The sequence below is a fragment of the Rhinoderma darwinii genome, chromosome 8 (assembly GCF_050947455.1).
Source record: "Rhinoderma darwinii isolate aRhiDar2 chromosome 8, aRhiDar2.hap1, whole genome shotgun sequence".
Taxonomy (NCBI): Eukaryota; Metazoa; Chordata; class Amphibia; order Anura; family Rhinodermatidae; genus Rhinoderma; species Rhinoderma darwinii.
In genome coordinates this window covers 82,243,120-82,263,521 of record NC_134694.1, presented here as the reverse complement: position 1 = coordinate 82,263,521, position 20,402 = coordinate 82,243,120, and the positions used below count along the sequence as shown (strand labels likewise).

General features: G+C 41.5%; 1 protein-coding gene across 1 annotated transcript in view; it reads left to right on the top strand.

Moving 5' to 3' along the window:
- Positions 1 to 2,008: 2,008 nt before the first annotated feature.
- The window catches only part of CHRDL1 (chordin like 1), a 65,275-nt gene continuing 46,881 nt past the window's right edge, over positions 2,009 to 20,402 (top strand). The window contains exon 1 of the mRNA XM_075835820.1: positions 2,009 to 2,168. The gene's annotated coding sequence lies outside the window, so the exon portion shown is untranslated. The remainder of the gene's footprint in view (positions 2,169 to 20,402) is intronic.

Here is a 20,402-nt window from a genome sequence, read left to right as displayed (position 1 = left end):
GGGGCGCATGCGGCCCCTGAGGCTGTCATCTGCGGCACCGTAGCTCCCTCGGGAGGAGAGGGCAGGCCGAAATAGGAGTGTGCCGGCGCTCCTTCATGACGTCTCAGAGCAGAGCTTATACTAGCGCTCTGCTCCAGGACTCCTGCTCTGAGGAAGCCCCTGACATCACTGTCCATATATGGGGAGTGATGTGATGAGCAGAGCTAGAGTCCCAGTCAGAGTGCTAGAAGCGGCTCCGCTCCGGGACTCTGGCTGGGGAAGCCCCTAACATCACTGTCTATATATGGACAGTGATGCCAGTAGCAGAGATGGAGTCCCAGGAAGCGCGCTAGTAGCGCTCTGCCCAGGACTCCGGCTCTAGGCTTGCCCCTGACATCACTGTCCATATATGGACAGTGATGTCAGGAGCAGAGCTGGAGTGCCAGGAAGAACTCAGCCCGGGACTAAGACTCAGGGCTAGCCCCGGACACCACTGTCCGTATGGACACTGATGTCAGGAGCAGAGCTGGAGTCCCAGGAAGAGCACAAGTAGCGTTTTGCCCGGGACTCCGCCTCTGGGGTGCCCCTGACATCACTGTCCATCTATGTAATTTACCTTATGAAGAGGCCGGTCCGGCCTTGAAACGCGTTGTTTTAATTGATGCAAATAAATCTCCTTGGATCTTACTTCTGATCGATCTTTGTCAATCTATTTGAAAACAGAGTTTTTTCCCATCTAGTTGCGCCAAGACAAAGGATCCTGTATTTTATTTTATTTCCCTACTCTTTATTTATCTGGACAAAATTGGTCCAGTTTGGGATCCAGACTGCAATTGTGTGTATTCATTACTCATTGGAATGTATTTAGATCACGTTTTATTGGATGTTGTGTTACTGGCACAGCAAAATCAGGTGAGTGATATTAACCACCTTCGATCTAAACATATCAAATATTATACAGGTTCATACACTATGTGCGCTGTGTTTTTTCTTGTTTGCTCACATAACATATCTAGTTACTGTCTATGGACAGTGACCTCAGGGGCACAGAGGGCACTGTGGCATTATTTAAAGAGGGCACTGTGGCATTATCTACAGAGGGCACTGTGGCACTATCTACAGAGAGCACTGTGGCATTATCTACAGAGGGCACTGTGGCATCATCTAGGGGTGTGTGTGTGTGTGTGGCATTATCTACAAAGGGCACTGTGGCAGTATCTACAGAGGGGACTGTGGCATTATTTACGGGTGGGTGTGTGGCAGTATCTACAAAGGGCACTGTGGCATTTTCTACAGAGGGCACTGTGGCATTATCTACAGAGGGCACTGTGGCACTATCTAAAAAGGGGCTGCCCAATCTTTATATTCTTGTGTCTGCCAAACGCTGCCAACTGAGCAACCAGACTGTATTTAGCGACACTTAAACTAAAAAACTGGAGCATGTGGAGTAAATTCGCAAATTTCCATTAATTTTAAACCTAGCGGTATTATTATAGTAATGAGGTATTGTTATAGCAATGTAGTATTATTATAGTTATGTGGTATTGTAGTTTTGTTATAGTAATGTAGTATTATTATAGTAATGTAATATTGTTATAGTAGTTTGAATAACTAATTGATTAACAATAACTTTGTATTGTATCAGTAAGTAATGCGGCCCATCAATGTCACATTTTTTCTATGTGCGGCTCATGTACCCCGCCGAATCTGAGACCCCTGGTGTAGATCATAATATTTTCACGTCACTGTACTTGATTTTTTGTTAATACATACAGAACTATTGTGTTGCATCTCAAAAACAAATACAAAAAATAAAGAAATATGGGAATAAAACCTCTGCCATCCCCTTGTCCCCTGGATGGCTGAACATCTACACCTACATCCAGTGGCAGGTGTCCAGCAGCAGCTCCAGAGAGAAAAAAATGAGAGAGAAAGAGAGAGGTGGGGGTGGAGGGAGGAGGAGTAAGGGGAGGCAGGTACCCCTGCTCAGGCAATCAATCAGTCAGATACAAACTCTGCCCTCCCTCTCTATACACTCTGCCTGCAACTGACTTCCCCAGGGACAGCCAAGGAGCTCAAAACTGAGGACAGGACTGCACTTTGCAATAGGAACACTAAAAGGACATTGGATTATTAATTACAAGATTTGCAAGAAAGTCCTAAACCAAACACTGAGATTGTTTACTAAGGTGAGTTATCTTATATGTGCTGCTAGGGGAACTATAAACCAGTATATTCTGCATCATTATTAAGTAACATTTTAACTAAAACTATATAACAATCATACAGTAAATATGCTGTTTAGATAAACATAAAAAACATTTTGCATTATTTTAAATATCACAGTTCATTACCATAATCTTGCTGGGAGAGAGAGTTTGAAACACATGGTTATTAAATGAGGCAAAAAAGAATGCATTGTATTTTTCTGCTATGACTTTGTGGGATACAGTGTATCAAGTTCTCTCAGATAAAGTTTTATATTTTCTAGCATTGGAAGAAAACACTTCTCTATATTCAGAAATCTCTATTAATGGTCTATTTAGACTGATTATTTCTTTCTAAAATGTATTTTACAAGAGTGTGATGACCCTCCATCCATGTATAAGTACCGCATTTCATTTAAAAATGTCGCTAAATTATATTTTAGTATTTGACTTTGCAAAGTTGGCACTTTGCAGATGTCAAATACTAAAACATCATTTAGATGGCAATTCAATTCGAATGCTAGTCTGGGTGGTATTTCCACCAGTATAGGAGATCCATTTCCCCTTAAAATGGTATTGGGGGCAGATCACGTGGAAACACATACGGGTATCATTTTGCTCAAGGAGTTGTCACTGTTTTAACACACTTCTTCACTATTTAAAGGAGGCCGGCAGGGTGGTTTAGAAGATGCAGGACTGATCACGGTTGTTGTGCAGATTGTTAAGGGTTAAATAGCAATTGCGAGCAAAATTGTCTTTCTTAGTAACTTACATAACATTTACTTATACTACTTTATCTGTGTGACACACTGTAATAACCTCGTGATTAAGCTTTTAGCTGGACTGAGAGTGAAAATTGTGCAGGATAATGAAATATATTTTTGCAAATTATGCTTTATTTGGATTTGCAAATGTCCTGCGGGGGTGTGTGTTAGATATGCCTTGCCTGATATAAAATTATGTCATGTTTTAATATATCCTGACAGTTTCAATGTGTCAGTCCGTAGGTAGAATACTACAGTTATATGCCGCTTATAACATATACAGACGTAATGATGTAGCATACTCTGGTTGTATATACTATGTAGACAAGTGTGCTACAAAGTACTTGAGATTCTAAGGGTATGTGCACACACACTAATTACGTCCGTAATTGACGGACGTATTTCGGCCGCAAGTACCGGACCGAACACAGTGCAGGGAGCCGGGCTCCTAGCATCATACTTATGTACGATGCTAGGAGTCCCTGCCTCTCCGTGGAACTACTGTCCCGTACTGAAAACATGATTACAGTACGGGACAGTTGTCCTGCAGAGAGGCAGGGACTCCTAGCATCGTACATAACTATGATGCTAGGAGCCCGGCTCCCTGCACTGTGTTCGGTCCGGGACTTGCGGCCGAAATACGTCCGTCACTTACGGACGTAATTAGTGTGTGTGCACATACCCTAAGAATTAAGAAAAGTCTGTTGGCTTTTAAAGAGATAGTGACCCAATATTAAATGCTGAATGTTATTTCTACGTAGCTTCCCTTTAATATCGCAGCAGAGTACCACGGGTTCGAATATTTGCCTTGCATTACTGGTGCCCTGGGTTAAAATTTGACCAGTTTAGCCTCCTAATAAAGTTAGTATATTTTATCAATCCAAAAACATACTGGTAATGTAACAGGTTTACTTTAAAAACTGTCCATAGACTATTCGTGGGAGATTGTGCGTGTAAATCGTAGCAAGTTTTCCCTCACCAGGGGCAAAAATTTTGTTTAGTCCTGCATCTAAATACTATGACCAAGCCAAAGTGGCTCGTGCCACATACATCACCAGCCCCCTTGCCCTCTAGCTATGCCACTATATGAGCAAAATGAGGATAGGGACTATGGACTATGTCAATACGTCATAGATAATAGAAAATATATAAATATTGCAGAATAATGCTAGTTTGCAAGTCTCTAATATAATATTAGAAAATCAAAGCGCATTGTACTGACTAGGAATTACACACAGGGCTTCATTTATATATGTTATGTATTTACCCAAAGCCTGAACATATCGCTACATGTTATATGTTAGTATATTGCTTTACATGTTCTACAATTATTTAAATGCTTTTGCAAATCTCATGTAGTAAAACTTTGGAATGATTGGGAATGAAGCTGTGGTGAGTGAATGGGAAAGATATCAAATATTGTTTTTAATGTCCGCGATGGCAATGTCAATCTTGAGGGAGAAAGTGATTTACCACTAACAAGTTATTGTATGTGATGCACCCTGCTAGGTGGCACTGTTGTATTAAAATAATCAAGAAGGCGCAGGCCGCAGATCTGATATACGAACATGAGGTTAGGGACTGTTATAAGTATTGTCTATATGTTTGTCTGCGTTATAGTAATTCATTACGCCAGTTCCAGCTTCACTGATGACATCAGTAAATATGCAATCTCAACATCATACCAGGAATGATTCTGAGACAAACTGTGGTGTTTATTTGTGTCTCGGCAAAGAGGAAAATTTGTAACCTGTGAGGCAGACAAAAAAGCCTCCACATGCTTATTAGCCAGTCATGTAGGGAAGTATTGATATTCCAACAGACATTATTATTATTAATTAACCGGATACTGAGAATGAATATATTTTACAACACTTCACATTTTATTAGGTGAATTACCTGGATTCAGTGGTTTGGCTCTCGCCAGCTTTAAGATCTAATAAAATGGAATTGGCTTGTTGCCTATTGTTTCTAAGAGTTAAAGATTGGCACTAAGCTTGTTATAACACTGGTATGGGCATACATGAGATAGTGTAAGTGCCGCAATGTTTATGTCAGTAATATTCACTGATATATGAACAGAAAAGCGTTATAGTTAAAAGCTCCTTTCTATGTGTCAGAGATTTAACCCCTTATAATTATTGGGAGTTTTTAGACTCAGAGGGGTTGTCCGGGCATGGGGCGTTTTTCATACTGATGACCTATCCACAGGTGGTTCTGACACCCATCAGCTGTTCCGGCTGCCTCCGGGCATCCGTTGTCCGTGCCGGAAGCAGATAGCTTCGGTAACAGTATAGTGGCCGCGCTGCAGTACTGCAGCTCTGCCCCTATTCAAGTGAATAGCAGCAGAGTTTCAGTACTGCAGCACGGCCGCTCTACAGTGTACAAAACCATCTGCTTCTGACACTGGCCACTGCATAACATCCGGTGCCCAGAGGCCGATGGAACAGCTGATCGGTGCAGGCTCTGGGTGCTGGACCCAAACCGATCACATACTAATGACCTATCCTATGGATAGGCAAATCGAAGAAAGGAACAGCAGCACTCGAGATAATTCAATGAAGTGTAAGGGTATGTTCACATGCAGTGGTTCCAGACGTAATTCGGGTGTTTTACACCTCGAATTACGCCTGAAAAAAACGGCTCTATTACGCCTACAAACATCTGACCATTGCTTGCAATGGGATTTACTATGTTCTGTTCCCACGAGCCTTTATTTTACGCGTCGCTGTCAAAATACGGCACGTAAAATGACGACTCGTCAAAAGAAGTGCAGGACAATTCTTGGGACATTTTTGGAGGCGTTTTTCATTGACTCTCAACAGCTCCAAAAACGGCTGTAAAAAACGCAGCGAAAAACACGAGTTGCTACAAAAACGTCTGAAAATCAGGAGCTGTTTTCGCCTGAAAACAGCTCCGTATTTTCAGACATTTCTGGTCACTGCGTGTGAACATACCCTAATTGATTTATTCACCAAGCATAAAAATACTTGCAAGTTTTTTTGGTGAATAAATCAAATACACTTCACTGGGTTATCTCGAGTGCTGCAGTTCTTTTCTTCGATCTGCATATTGATTGTTTCCCTTGGAACTGGGATTCTTTGCTGCGTGCACCATCCATGATTGAGGAGTTGTCTTTTCCCGCTGGTGAAACCTATATGGCTGTGCTGCTGATTTCTTGAATATCTATCCTGTGGATAGGTCATCAGTATGAAAAGTCACACGTGCCCTTTATTAACCTAAATTGATGTACTCATTTTTTACTTTATTTTTTAAGGGGTGCTAGGGGTGGCCATATTGGAATACAGACTTCCTTCCTGTATAGACATTGCTGCAGGGTTTGTGGGCTATATAGCAGCTGAAATTGATGGGAGTCATTTGATTACTACGGTCTCCAGTAAGTAATGGGGTATTGTACACTCCCCCAGAGACCAGGGTGTTACAGGGGAGATGCATACGGGGCCTGTGTATATTATATACAGTGTTGCTATCCTGCCTTATCTAGGACTACAACAGTGTAATAACGCTGTCATTAAATCATCCACCCTCTAATGATAATTAGATAATTTTGCCCAAATTACAGCAAAGCTGACAAGTGAGCACAGCAAACAGGAAGTGTCAGCCTATTATAACTGCTCTAGTGGCCAGTGGAAAAAAATAATATTTTAATTCTTTTTTTAGTGTATAGTCATATAACAAAACACCCCCAAAAATTTTAAAAATATACAGTATTGTGAAAAAGTTTTAGGCAGTTGCGGAAAAAATAGAATGTTAATTGTTTTTTTTTTTTTTTTTTGAATTAAAATAGAGTCAATGAATAGAAGAAAAATCGAAATCAAATAAATATTTGGTGTGACCACCCTTTGCCTTCAAAACAGCATAAATTCTTCTAGGTACACTTGCACATAGTTTTTGAAGGAACTCGGCAGGGAGGTTGTCCCAAACAACTTAGGGAACTAACCACAGATATTTTGTGGATGTCGCTTCCTCAAATCCTCAAAACCAGTAGATGATGCCACACACCCCCTATAGATGATGCCACACCCCTGTAGATGATGACTGTAGACTCCCTGTAGATGATGCCACACAGACCCTCTGTAGATGGTGCCATACACAGCCCCCTCTTGATAGTGCCACATACTCCCCCTGTAGATAGTGCGTTCTACTCCACCTGTATATAGTGCCACATACTCCCCCTATAGATAGTGTCACATACTCCCCCTGTAGATCGTGCCACACACTCTCCCTGTAGATACTGCCACATACTTCCCCTGTAGATAGTGCCATATACTCGCCCTTTATATAGTGCCACTTACTCCTTGTCAGAGTCACAGGGTATGTGGACCCACTAGGCCGCTCCGCCGTAGCGGGGAGGCAGCTGGCCAGGTCACAGTCTACACGAAAGTTAATAGCAGATAGCAATGCTTGGGTACCTGAACAAGTCCAGACGGTGGCTGTGGCTTCAGCACGGATAGAGGCTGGTGCGGCAGGTAGCGCCAGACGTGGCGGGCAGTATCCGATGTAGCAGAAGATGTACGTGGCAGAAGACACTGGATGAGGCAGAAGACACTGGATGAGGCAGAAGACACTGGACGTGACAAACGACACTGGACGTGGCAAACGACAGCAGGTGCAGTAGACACGACTCCAACACTGGTAGGCACAGGAACAAGAACAATACGGGATACAGGAACGGGTAACAGGGTACGGTTAACAACTGGAACGGGGAAACACTAAGGGACCATTTGCAAGACAGACTGGGATAGACTAACAATGCTCAGGCAAGGATCAGAAGGCCTGGGGCCTTCTTATAGATCAGGAAATCATCGCAGCTGATGATGATGACGATTTCCTTTGTGCGCGCGCTGACACTTTAAGGCCGGGCACGAGCGTGCGCGCATTCCCTACAGCAGAACGAAGCGGAAGTGAGCGCCGGCGTCTCCTAGGAAGGAGATGTTGACCAGCGCTCACGGATCCATGGCTGCGGGCGTCAGGATGTGAGTAAACCCGACGGCCCGCGGCCATGGACGCTACACTCCTCCTGTAGATCGTGCCACATACTTCCCCTGTAGATAGTGCCACATACTCCCCCTGTAGCGATGGTTTCTGCCAGTTCTGAGATGATGGCACTGCTGGACATCTTCTGTTTTTGAAGGAAAGTAAGCATGATGTGTTTTTGATCTGCTGCACTGTTTCCTTGGATGACCACTGCGTCTATTATCCCCAACATTGCCTGTTTCTTTGTGCTTTTTCAAAAGAGCTTGAACAGCACATCTTGAAACCCCAGTCTGCTTTGAAATCTTTGCCTGGGATGGACTTCAGTGATGCAGTATAACTACCTTGTGTCTTGTTGCTGTGTTTAGTCTTGCCATGGTGGACCTGTTACATGTAAGGGTATGTTCACATGGCTTTTTTTCGGCCCTAAACGGCAACGGCCGAAAAATCGGAAGCAGAACAAACATCAATGGAAATCAATGGTAAAAACGGCGTTCTGTTCTGACGGGCAGTTGTTTTACGTGGCCGTTTTGAAAGACGTCCGCGTAAAAAAACGTCCGTGATAAAGAAGTGCAGGTCACTTCTTGGGACTTTTTGGAGACGTTTTTCATAGACTATATAGAAAACGGCTCCAAAAATGGCCGTAAAAACACAGCGAAAATCGCAAGTGGCTTAAAAAACGTCTAAAAATCAGGAGCTGTTTTCCCTTGAAAACAGCTCCGTATTTTCAGACGTTTTTGAGTTTGCGTGTGAAGATACCCGAACTGTCTCCCACAACCTCATCTTTGCAGCAGAGTTTGGCTGTTCTTCACCCAGTTTTAAGCCTCCTACACAGCTGTTTCTGTTACAGTTAATGACTGTGTTTCAACCTACATATGAAAATGATGATCATTGTCACCTGTTTGAAACAATTGGTTAACAATTGGTTAATTATACACCTGACCATAATCCTACAAAATCCATGACTTTGTGCAAGTGTACCTAGAAGAATTTATGCTGTTTTGAAGTCAAAGAGTGGTCACACCAAATACAGATTTGATTTAGAGTTCTCTTCTGTTCATTCACTTTGCATTTTATTAATTGATAAAAAAAAACTAACACTTTGCAGCATTTTTTCCACAACTACCTAAAATAAGTACTGTATATTATTATAAAATCCTGATTTAAATAAAATTTATTTTTCTGGTTCTACAGTTCCATTAAGATTAAATAACTGAATCCAGGAATTATCAAAATCATCATAATTAAAGATACAGTATTAACATTTTTGTGTAATATTGTACAATATTATTTTATCATCCCAGTGCTTTTAGCATTTAATAACACACCGTAGAAGCAGAAATCTTTTAAATGTCCACTGGCCACAACAGTTAACCAACCAAGCGCATTGATGGAATTTGTCTCAACTTTCTGTATATTGAAAGGATTTTTCGACTTGTTAAAGGGGCCTGTCATGTTGATCATTCTGTCCTATTTGTGGGCAGCATGTTATAGAGAAGGAGGAGCTGATCAGATTGATATATAGCTTTGTGAGAAGATTCAGTATAACTTGTAATTCATTTAAACCTCTCCTGATTCTGGGATTAGGAGTCCAGTGGGTGGGTTCTACTAAATTATTGATAGCCTTCCCTCTACAAGTGTGAACTGTCAATCAGTGATTAGGACGACCCACTGGACTCCTATGCCTAGAATGAGCAGAGGATTAAATGAATAAATTACAAGTTATACTGAATCCTTTGCTATAAAACTATATATGAATCTGCTCAATTCCCCCTGCACTATATTATGCAGGCTGAAGATTGGTCTGCAATTTTGGCGGGATAGGTTGCTTTTAAAGAGTTATCCTAAACACAGAAAGGGATGGCATATTGCCAGGATACGCCGTCACTTTCTCCTGACCTCCATTGATACTGATAATGAAGGGGCCGCAGAACTGCCTCCTTCTCTCCTGGCCACTGGATGTGTAGGGAACTGCAACACAACTCCATTCACTTACAGACTGATTAGGACAGTTTTTGCTAAACATCAATCCATCTATACTTATCAAACCATACGAGTCAGGAAAGCCAAGACTACGAAGTGCCATTTCACATTTGTGAAGTGATCATATGATGGACCCTTGGACTTATCCTGAGTGCCAACCTTTCTTTGGCCAACACAGTGAGATCACCAGATTAAAGAGGCTCTGTCACCAGATTTTGCAACCCCTATCTGCTATTGCAGCAGATCGGCGCTGCAATGTAGATTACAGTAACGTTTTTATTTTAAAAAAACGAGCATTTTTGGCCAAGTTATGACCATTTTTGTAGTTATGCAAATGAGGCTTGCAAAAGTCCAAGTGGGCGTGTTTAAAAGTAAAAGTCCAAGTGGGCGTGTATTATGTGCGTACATCGGGGCGTTTTTAATACTTTCACTAGCTGGGCGCTCTGATGAGAAGTATCATCCACTTCTCTTCAGAACGCCCAGCTTGTGACAGTGCAGATCTGTGACGTCACTCACAGGTCCTGCATCGTGACGGCCACATCAGCACCAGAGGCTGCAGTTGATTCTGCAGCAGCATCAGCGTTTGCAGGTAAGATCGACTTACCTGCTAACGCCGAGGCTGCTGCAGAATCAACTGTAGCCTCTGGTGCCGATGTGGCCGTCACGATGCAGGACCTGTGAGTGACGTCACAGGTCTGCACTGCCAGAAGCTGGGCGTTCTGAAGAGAAGAGGATGTTACTTCTCATCAGAGCGCCCAGCTAGTGAAAGTATTAAAAACGCCCCGATGTACGCACATAATACACGCCCACTTGGACTTTTACTTTTAAACACACCCACTTGGACTTTTGCAAGCCTCATTTGCATAACTACAAAAATGGTCATAACTTGGCCAAAAATGCTCGTTTTTTAAAAATAAAAACGTTACTGTAATCTACATTGCAGCGCCGATCTGCTGCAATAGCAGATAGGGGTTGCAAAATCTGGTGACAGAGCCTCTTTAAGCAGCTGTTTCGTCACATTACTTTCAGGCCAATAAATATAATTTGTCATGAGCTTAAAGAGGCTCTGTCACCACATTATAAGTGCCCTATCTCCTACATACGGAGATCGGCGCTATAATGTAGGTGACAGTAATGCTTTTTATTTAGAAAAACTATCTATTTTCACAACGTTAGGAGCGATTTTGGTTTATGCTAATGAGTTGCTTAATGCCCAAGTGGGCGTATTTTTACTTTCGACCAAGTGGGCGTTGTACAGAGGAGTGTATGACGCTGACCAATCAGCATCATGCACTCCTCTCCATTCATTTACACTCGTTTAGCTCCGTAATCTCGCGAGATTTCGTTTCCATTGCTGGAAATCTCAAAGAAAAGAGTCAGAAGTATCAGGATTCTGAATACACATGACGTCCAGGCTGGATGGTCATGTGTATTCATTATCAGGACACTGTAGTAATGTTAGGGTTTGTGTATGTAGCTGCACATAGTGATATAACTATATCGCTAGTGCAGTGTAAATGAATGGAGAGGAGTGCATGATGCTGATTGGTCAGAGTCATACACTCCTCTGTACAACGCCCACTTGGTCGAAAGTAAAAATACGCCCACTTGGGCATTAAGCCATACATTAGCATAAACCAAAATCACTCCTAACGTAGATCGTTTTTTTAAAATAAAAAGCATTACTGTCACCTACATTATAGCGCCGATCTCCTTATGTAGGAGATAGGGCACTTATAATGTGGTGACAGAGTCTCTTTAAACATGGTTTTTTTTTAATCAGTTTTTATTTTCTGATTATATATATATAATTTATGTTCTATTTTCAATACATGATTATGAGGGCAGTATCTTGCCTGGGTTGCTTCATTGATCTGTGGCTATTGTAAAGCAAGTTTAGAGATTAGCTTTACAGTAGCCACCTGGACATAACAAACCTATCAGCATGCTCTATGACATTCCAAACTGTCTCTGGAAGTGACGTCACCACAACAACTGTGCATTTGGCACTTCATAAAATGATTTCCCATGATCGAGCAGCTGCACACAAGCCTAAGATCACCATATCCAAACCTAAGCATCTGCTGGAGTGGTATAAGGCATGCCGCCACGGGAATCTGGAGCAATGTAAAGGTGTTCTCTAGAGTGATGAATGAAGTCTCACTATCTGGCAGCCTGATGTCTGGATCTGGATTTGCCAGAATGCATAGTGCCTACTGTAAAATCTAGGTGAAGAAAATATATTCGTCTGAGGCTGTTTTTAAGGGTTAGGTTTAGGCCCCTTATATCCAGGGCAGGGTAATGTTAATGCTACAGCATACAAAGACATGTTGGACAATTGTATGCTTCAAATTTTGTGGTAAAAGTTTGGAGAAGGACCTTTTCTGTTCCAGCATGACTGTGCCCCGTGCACAAAGTGAGGTCCTTAAAGGCATTATTTGACGAGTTTGTTGTGGAGGAACTCTAATGCATATAGGTGTGGTGGTCAGGTTGTCATATATTTTTGTCCATATAGTGTATTTAATGACCACCTGCTGGACAACTTAAAAAAAGGGTTTTTCTTGGAAACACTTTTCAGACTCAAATTGCACAGCATCACACTATGATGATCCAGAAATCACTATTATAATTATAAATAATAATAATAATTATTATTATTATTATAATAATACTTGCTGAATTTTTTGCAGGCAGAAAAAAAATCTGCCTCAGTATTCCTTCAGGAATTTTGAGGCAGATTTTGAACTTCCTGAACTTCTTTTTTTTTCGCAGTTTTCACTGCGTTTTTTGTAGCGTTTATCGCCCATGGCCATTGAAGCTAATGCAAGGACCGTGGGCAAAAAACACTGAAAAAACACTCAGAAACGCAAGTGAATCGGTTGAGCTGCAATACCAAACACATCCTTTGGACAAGAGTTATGCTGCTTATTTCAGACAATCCCTTTAATTATAGCCCTTGTATATTATGTTTGATTGTCTATTCAGTTTCTCTGACTTCCACCCATTTTGTAATGACAGGGTAGGGAGACCTAATCTACCCGCCACTCAGTCCCTGCCTACTTGCAACGACCCGTCCTAAGCGACGGGGTACAACTGGGCGACGGTCCCTATGCTCAGTAAGTGCAAGACAGACAAACAGACAAGGGTACACAGAAGCTAGGGAAAACGGGGCAGCTGCCCACGGAGACACCGTGAGCAACAAAAGTAGTGAACGAGCCGAGTCAAACCAGGAGAGAACGAGGTACAAAACGCTGAGCAGGTGAGTGGTCAGAAAGCCAAGGTCAATAACAAGCAGATGATGAGTAGTACAAGAAGCAGCAGCAAGCCAGGAAACAAGCATAGAAGAATCACAGGCAAAGGAGGAACCGGAAAGGCAGGTATAAATAGACAGTGGGCGGGAGCTAGCTCCGTCTGGCCAGGCTGTGATAGGCTCTCCCACTCCTAAGCCTGCCATCCTGAGTGGTGGAAGATGGAGTCAGTCTCACAGACATAGGAGCAGGTGCAGACTGATTGCCCATCGGCGTCGACACAGAAACTGTGTCTGGCAAATCTTTTACACATTTACTGGCTTTTCACTATTGTATTCACTGTATGCTTAAATTATACCATTTATGATATGTCGTGGAAGTCAATGGCTCAAAATATATTAGACTGAAATTTAGATGAGTGTTCCAACAGACACTCACGTCAGGAACTTTATCCAGCATCCTAATCAGGATATTTCATACCGATATATATCGAGAGAGGAGAAAAAACACACAGGCGCTGCTGATATGCTCAAAATACTCCTCTGGGGGTTTATTTCCAAACTCAATTACAATACTATCATTCAGAAGGGGTGTAGGCTTGAGGTTAACCAATCAGCGGCAATGTGACAATATTTGTTATTCAGCCAATTACTGACATACGATACATTCCAGATACATCATTATAATTCTTCACACATCAGGTTTGCAGGTGGCCTTATCTCTCTTGGCTAGAATGTTCCTGTAAGATGGGGGAGGCATTCCCACAAGCATATTTGCCACCCTCCCATCTCACTCCCTGTGTCTTCACTGCAAGCTTCGTATGGGAACCAGGGTCAAAGATAACTGACTTGTGTTAAAGGAACAATGACTTTCTTATTCACTACAAAAGAACCAAGATGGGAACTCTAGACAAGATGGCTGCTGCACGAAATTAAATAATTTAAACATTATTATAATCACTTTCACATAATACATATCTTAGTAATTCAGCATCCTGCTTGATAATTCACAATGTAATTTCATACAGAGAATATAAGCAAATAAACCATCCTTCACAAACCCCCCTTTTTCTCATATTAAATTACAGAAGTTATATATTATGATTATAAACCTCAAACAATATATCAATAGGGCCACAACTAATATGATGCCATCCCCAATGTCCGGTTTGGGTATAGGGTCCCACCAGTGCATTGACAAGTCCTGTACATGGTTCGTTTCCGGTACGAAGGGCTATCCTCTTCTATCTTCTTCTCTTCACTGACTGTCACCCTCAGGGTAACCCACACAATTTATGGTTTCAGACTATACAGTGGTGTCCAGTGGGGGATTTATTATTACCCCCTCCTGGTCACTTACTTATTAAAACACTTGGATGCTGCTAACGGGTTCACTTTACTTTGACCTTTGCTGATGTCGTCAGGACTTGGCTTGTTCCTTCTCATCTGTCAGACACCATCTCTTTTAGTATACATCACCGGGCTGTACTGTGAGCATGGGGTGAGATCCCACATAGACGGATTAGTGGAGTTTTATTATGACTACCACAAACCCTCCGCATCTGTCCTCTTCGTCCGGAAAGTTGCTTGTCTGGGCGGCTGCTTAGAATTGTGACACTGTCGTCAGTTCATGACAAACGCGTTGTATTGGCTCGGGCTGCACCTGCCGCATCTCAGTGATGGAGTTCATCATGTTAAAAGTCTTTTAATTCATGTTTACTGGCACTTGCTGGGGACCCCCAACCCTTGTCAATTGTTAAAATAAATGCTAATCTGGTGATATCATCTACGTAATATAAAAATTGTTCTAAGTACATACAATAACAATGTCAGGCCCTTAACCCCTTAATGACCAGGCCATTTTGCACGTTAATGACCAAGGATTATTTTTTGTTTTTTCACGGTCGCATTCCAAGAGTCGTAACTTTTTTCTTATTCCGTCGACATAGCCGTATAAGGGCTGTTTTTTGCGGGATGAGTTGTATTTTGTAATTGTACCATTTTTAGATGCTTATAATATATTGATTAACTTTTATTAACTTTATTTTAGGAGAGAATTGAAAATAAGCAGCTATTCTAGCATTAATTTTCACGTTATATATTTACGCCGTTTACTATGCAGCGTAAATAACATGTTACCTTTATTCTATGGTTCGGCACGATTACGGGGATATCAAATATGTAAAGGTTTTATATGTTTTCCTACCTTTGCACAATAAAAAGCCTTTTAGAAAAAAAATACTTGTTTTTGCATCGCCGCATTCCAAGAGACGTAATTTTTTTATTTTTCTGTCAATATGGCTGTATGTGGGCTTGATTTTTGCGGGCCAATGTATAGTTTTCATTAGTACTATTTTGGGGTACATAGGACTTATAGATTAACTTTTATTTAATTTTTTATGGGGGGAATGGGAGAAAAGAGAGAATTTTGCCGTTGTTTTTTGCGTTTTTTTTGGATGCCGTTCATCCGGCGGTTTAATTAATGTGTTCATTTTATTGTTCAAGTTGTTACGATCGCGGGGATACCATGTATGTGTATGTGTTATTTGTTTTGACACTTTTACTAAATAAAACCACTTTTTGGGCAAAAAAAGTAGTTTTATTTGATTTTGACTTTATTTTTTTCACAAACATTATTTAACTGCTTTACATTTAGTTTTTTTAGTTCCACCACGGGACTTCACTATGCAATCTGCTGATCGCATATATGATGCTTTGGTATGCCTAACAGGCATTTGCTGAAGGCAGATCTGGGGGTCTTTGTTAGGCCCCCGGCTGCCATGGAAACCCGACGGCGACCCACGATTTCTTTGCGGGAGCGCCGATGGGGTGACAGAGGGAGCTCCCTCCCTCTGTCAAACACATTAAATGTCGCTGTCGCTATTGACAGCGGCATTTAATGGGTTAAACTGCCGGAATCGGAGTGCGCTTCGATTCCGGCAGTTGCAGCAGGAGCCAGGCTGTGTATAACAGCCGTGCCCCTGCCGCTGATCAGTACCCACACGATCACAGGACGGATATATCCGTCCTCCTGCGCGAACTAGCAGCTGCAGAGGACGGATATATCCGTCATTCGGCGTTAACAGGTTAAACTAAATCAAACACACACCTTTATATAAGAAAAACTTCTCTGTTACAATGGACGGGGCACCTAGAAAATGTGTAGTTTCTGGGTACATTGTATTTGCACTTGGTGTTACACTTGTCAGCAGAATTTGTACCTTGATCTGAGCTGATTGCCTGGAACAGCTCCAACTCACAAAAATATACACAGATTCCACATGTTTATCTGACAAATGTCGCAAACCAATTTTTCTTACTCTGACTTGTATTGCATGGGAAGGCCTTCTCTTTGTGGGAGGCGGGTATGATAAAGTTGGCAGCGGTCTGCCAGGACTGTTCTGTAGGCAAATCAAACAGCTCTAACAGAATTTAGCAGCAACAGCTGTAAAAACCTGGGACATACCAATTAGATCTTACCAAATCGATCCTTGCAGTCTTGGAGGCATATGTGAGGTCACACCATCAATGCAAGTGCCATCAAGAGTGCCTTGGGTGCTGCCAATTTACCTTCCTTTATCCTTCCACATTCTGTTAGAATCTCGTTTCCACGCCTTCTGCTCCCAGTTGGACACTTCCTGTGGAGAACAATCTTTTACATCGCATAATCATTAATTGATCTTAATCAGATAATTAAATTGAAGAAAAACATTAACAAATAACATCTTTACATTAAACGTTCACATTGAGCAGTAACTAGAAGTGATACATGCACACTGATTTTTCTTCTCTTTATATATATATATATATATATATATATATATATACATATATTGCACAGAATTTTCTGCTCTAAAATTTTCCTTTCACAACAACAACAAAAAAAAAAAAAATGTTTTCAAATGGGAATATTCCGCTTCTGTACCTTTTATCTGACGCATGCCTCCAATAGTCCAATGCTAAGGCACGCTGGTCTAGAACTTTAGATAGAACTTGACCTTAGTATTTAATATTCCCACAACACTTCTTGAATACAGTTATTAAACAGACTAACTTTGGGATAACATCTGGAGAACTGCTGATATCTTATTGTACAAACACCAGTTCAATACTTGGGATAAAATCTTCCCCTGAAGATACAAGCAAATAAACCATCCTTCACAGATACTTCTTGCACTAAGAATGCTCCACATTTTCCTGCTTGTACAAGTAGTTATCAGCTTTTTGGACTTGGTTAGAATTTACATATGATACAGATATTAGAAGTATATAGTATTTTGCTGAGGTCTCCAGTCTCCTACACTATAGACCATTTTGATCAACAAAAGTTCAGATAGCTCTTGGCAAATGTATACATATAAAAAGATGTAAAAGAAAGAGGTCAGATGGAAAATATAAGCCCTTTGAAGTGTCCCATCCTATTTCTTAATCTGTAATGATAAATGCATAATAAATCATTTGGAGCTCATTAATGGGATTTCTTTCTTGGAGAGAGAATTGATTCTTTTCTATAAAATCTTAAATAATTTTTATCTTTAGCTTAGCAGTTTGGCAGCCAAACGTAAAATGATGTAAGGATGTTACATGCTGGGAATCAGCAACTTACTCATATATCTAAGGGCCTGTTCACATCAGCATTGGCTTTCCGTTCCGGGGTTCCGTCGGAGGTTTCCGTCGGGAGAACCCCGCAACGGAAAGTCAAACTGAAACCACAGCTTCCGTTTCAGTCACCATTGATATCAATGGTGACGGAAACGGAAGCTGAGGTTTCAGTTTGACTTTCCGTTGCGGGGTTCAACTGACGGAAACCTCCGACGGATCCCCGGAACGGAAAGCCAACGCTGATGTGAACAGGCCCTTAGCAAGAATAAACATGATTATTGCCCGTTAAACAAAGTGGCATGCACAAGACATAGCTAAATTCACGGAGCCTGTACAGAGGCACACAGATTCCCTGGGGCTCCAGTACAGAGGCGCACGCAGGCAGGCTCTGCAGCTCTGTACTACAGAAATCAATGTTTGTAGTAGAGAATAGCTTTATAATATGGAGTATGAGGGTGCTTACTACAATTTTTTTTTTAAAACAGAGGCATACTTAGGTTTTTTCTGTCAAATTCTATATGAATTGGATAGAAAAAAACAACTCGGTATGTCCCCGTATAAAATTGGAGGCACAGTAAGACCCAATTTATTTATTTGTTTTCTATTGCTTATAGTGGAAAAATATTCTGCAGCACTGTACTGAGTTTATCACTCTCATACACTATAGAGACAAAAGTGTTGGGACACCTACAGGAGCTTTTATGACATCCCATGCTAAATCCATAGGCATTCATGGAGTTGGTGCCCCCTTTGCTGCTAAAACCACTTCCACTCTTCGGGGAAGGCTTTGTACAAGATTTTGTAGTGTGTCTGTGGCAATTTTTGCCCATTTATCCGGAAGAACATTTGTGAGGTCGGACACTGATGTTTGATGAGAGGACCTGGCTCGCAATCTCCGTTCTTGTTCATCCCAATGGTGTTTGATGGGCTTGAGGTCAGTGCTCCGTGTGGTCGAGTCAAGTTCCTCTTCATCAAACTCACCAAACGATGCCTTTATGGACCTTGCTTTGTGCATCGGGGCACAGTCATGCTGGAACAGAAAAAAAACTTTCCCCAAACCGTTCCCACAAAGTTGGAAGCATACAAATGTCTTGATATGCTGAAGCATTAAGATTTCACTGCATTGGAACTAATGGGCCGAGGACAACCACTGAAAAACAACCGCATAGCATTATCCTTCCTCCACGAAACTCTACAGTTGGCACAATGCAGTTTGACAGGTAACATTCTCCTGGCATTCACCAAACCCATACTTGTCCATCAGACTGCTAGATAGAGAAGCGTGCTACGTCACTCCACAGAACACATTTACACGGCTCCATAGTCCCGTGGCGGCGTGCTTTACACCACTCCATCTGACTGCTTGACCTTGGAAACCCATGCTATGAAGCACCCGGCGCTCGGTTTTTGTGATGTTAAAGGCTATGTAAATATTTGAAAGTGTTTTTGTTGGTTTTTTAAATAAAAACGTGTATTAGTGTGTGTTAATAAACTTTGTAAATACATTTTATTAAAACTTATTTTAACTTTTTAAGACACAGCTGCTCTATTCTATATACAGCGCAGCTGTGTCTCGCGCTATTCACTGAATCTGTCACTCCCATGGACCTGACGTGTTCAGTGACAGCAGGTACTGCGTGTCTCTGTAAACTATCACATCTAAGGGTATGTTCACACGGCATATTTTCAGACTTAATTCGGGCATTTTACGCCTCAAATCCCTAGTCATGTTTCAGGGCTCTTCCATTGACTTACAGGGAAGCTACTTCCAATGTGTTGCACTAGAGAGATTGTTTTCCTTCCCCGGCAGTAAAACTAGATTGCATATTTTTTTTCCAATGGAGCATTGCCTGTAAGACTCCATATCAGCTCTGTCTCCTTAATGAGAACTAGCATCTCCGAGCATTGTATGTATGTATGATGGTACATGAATAGATGGGTGGTTTCTCTTTGCTGAGTCTTACCTATAAAAAAAATGATTGTTTATTGCTGCCATTGTTTATTGCTGCCATCAATGTGTATATTTCTAATGATATAAACTTTATGTTTATATGTGTGTACCAAGTTTTGCTATGTCTATATAATTTAAAAAAATGAACTATATTTTGTATTTCTGTACAACTGTTATTTTGCTACATTTTCACATAAAACTCAATTTTCACATAAAACTTGATAGAGGAGGACAGGGTAATAAAAGCATAATATTACTGAAATTGAAGAGGAGAAACTAAGGACTGCACATCCACAATATTAATTAGTAAATATGAACATGAGGTTCTTTGTTAACATTTTGATAAAACTGTATAAGCCCACTTGCAACTTCACGGTGACCTCCTTTAAGTGGGTCCCTACTCCATTGGTTGTAGCACCATATGGCGGCGCCCGCCACCACAGTACCGCACCCGCAGAGGCCCAGGAGCACCCCTGCTGCCTGGCAACCTTGGCTCTGGGCCACATCCCCCCACAAGTGCAGCACCATACCAACAGACACCACCACATGGCACTACAACAAGGGAAAAGATGGAATGAACTCACCTTTAGATGTGCCCCCAGTGGGGAACTGAGAGCACAAGAGCAGAAACACTTATGAGGTCATTCGTAAATTAAAATCAGCTGGGTCAATAG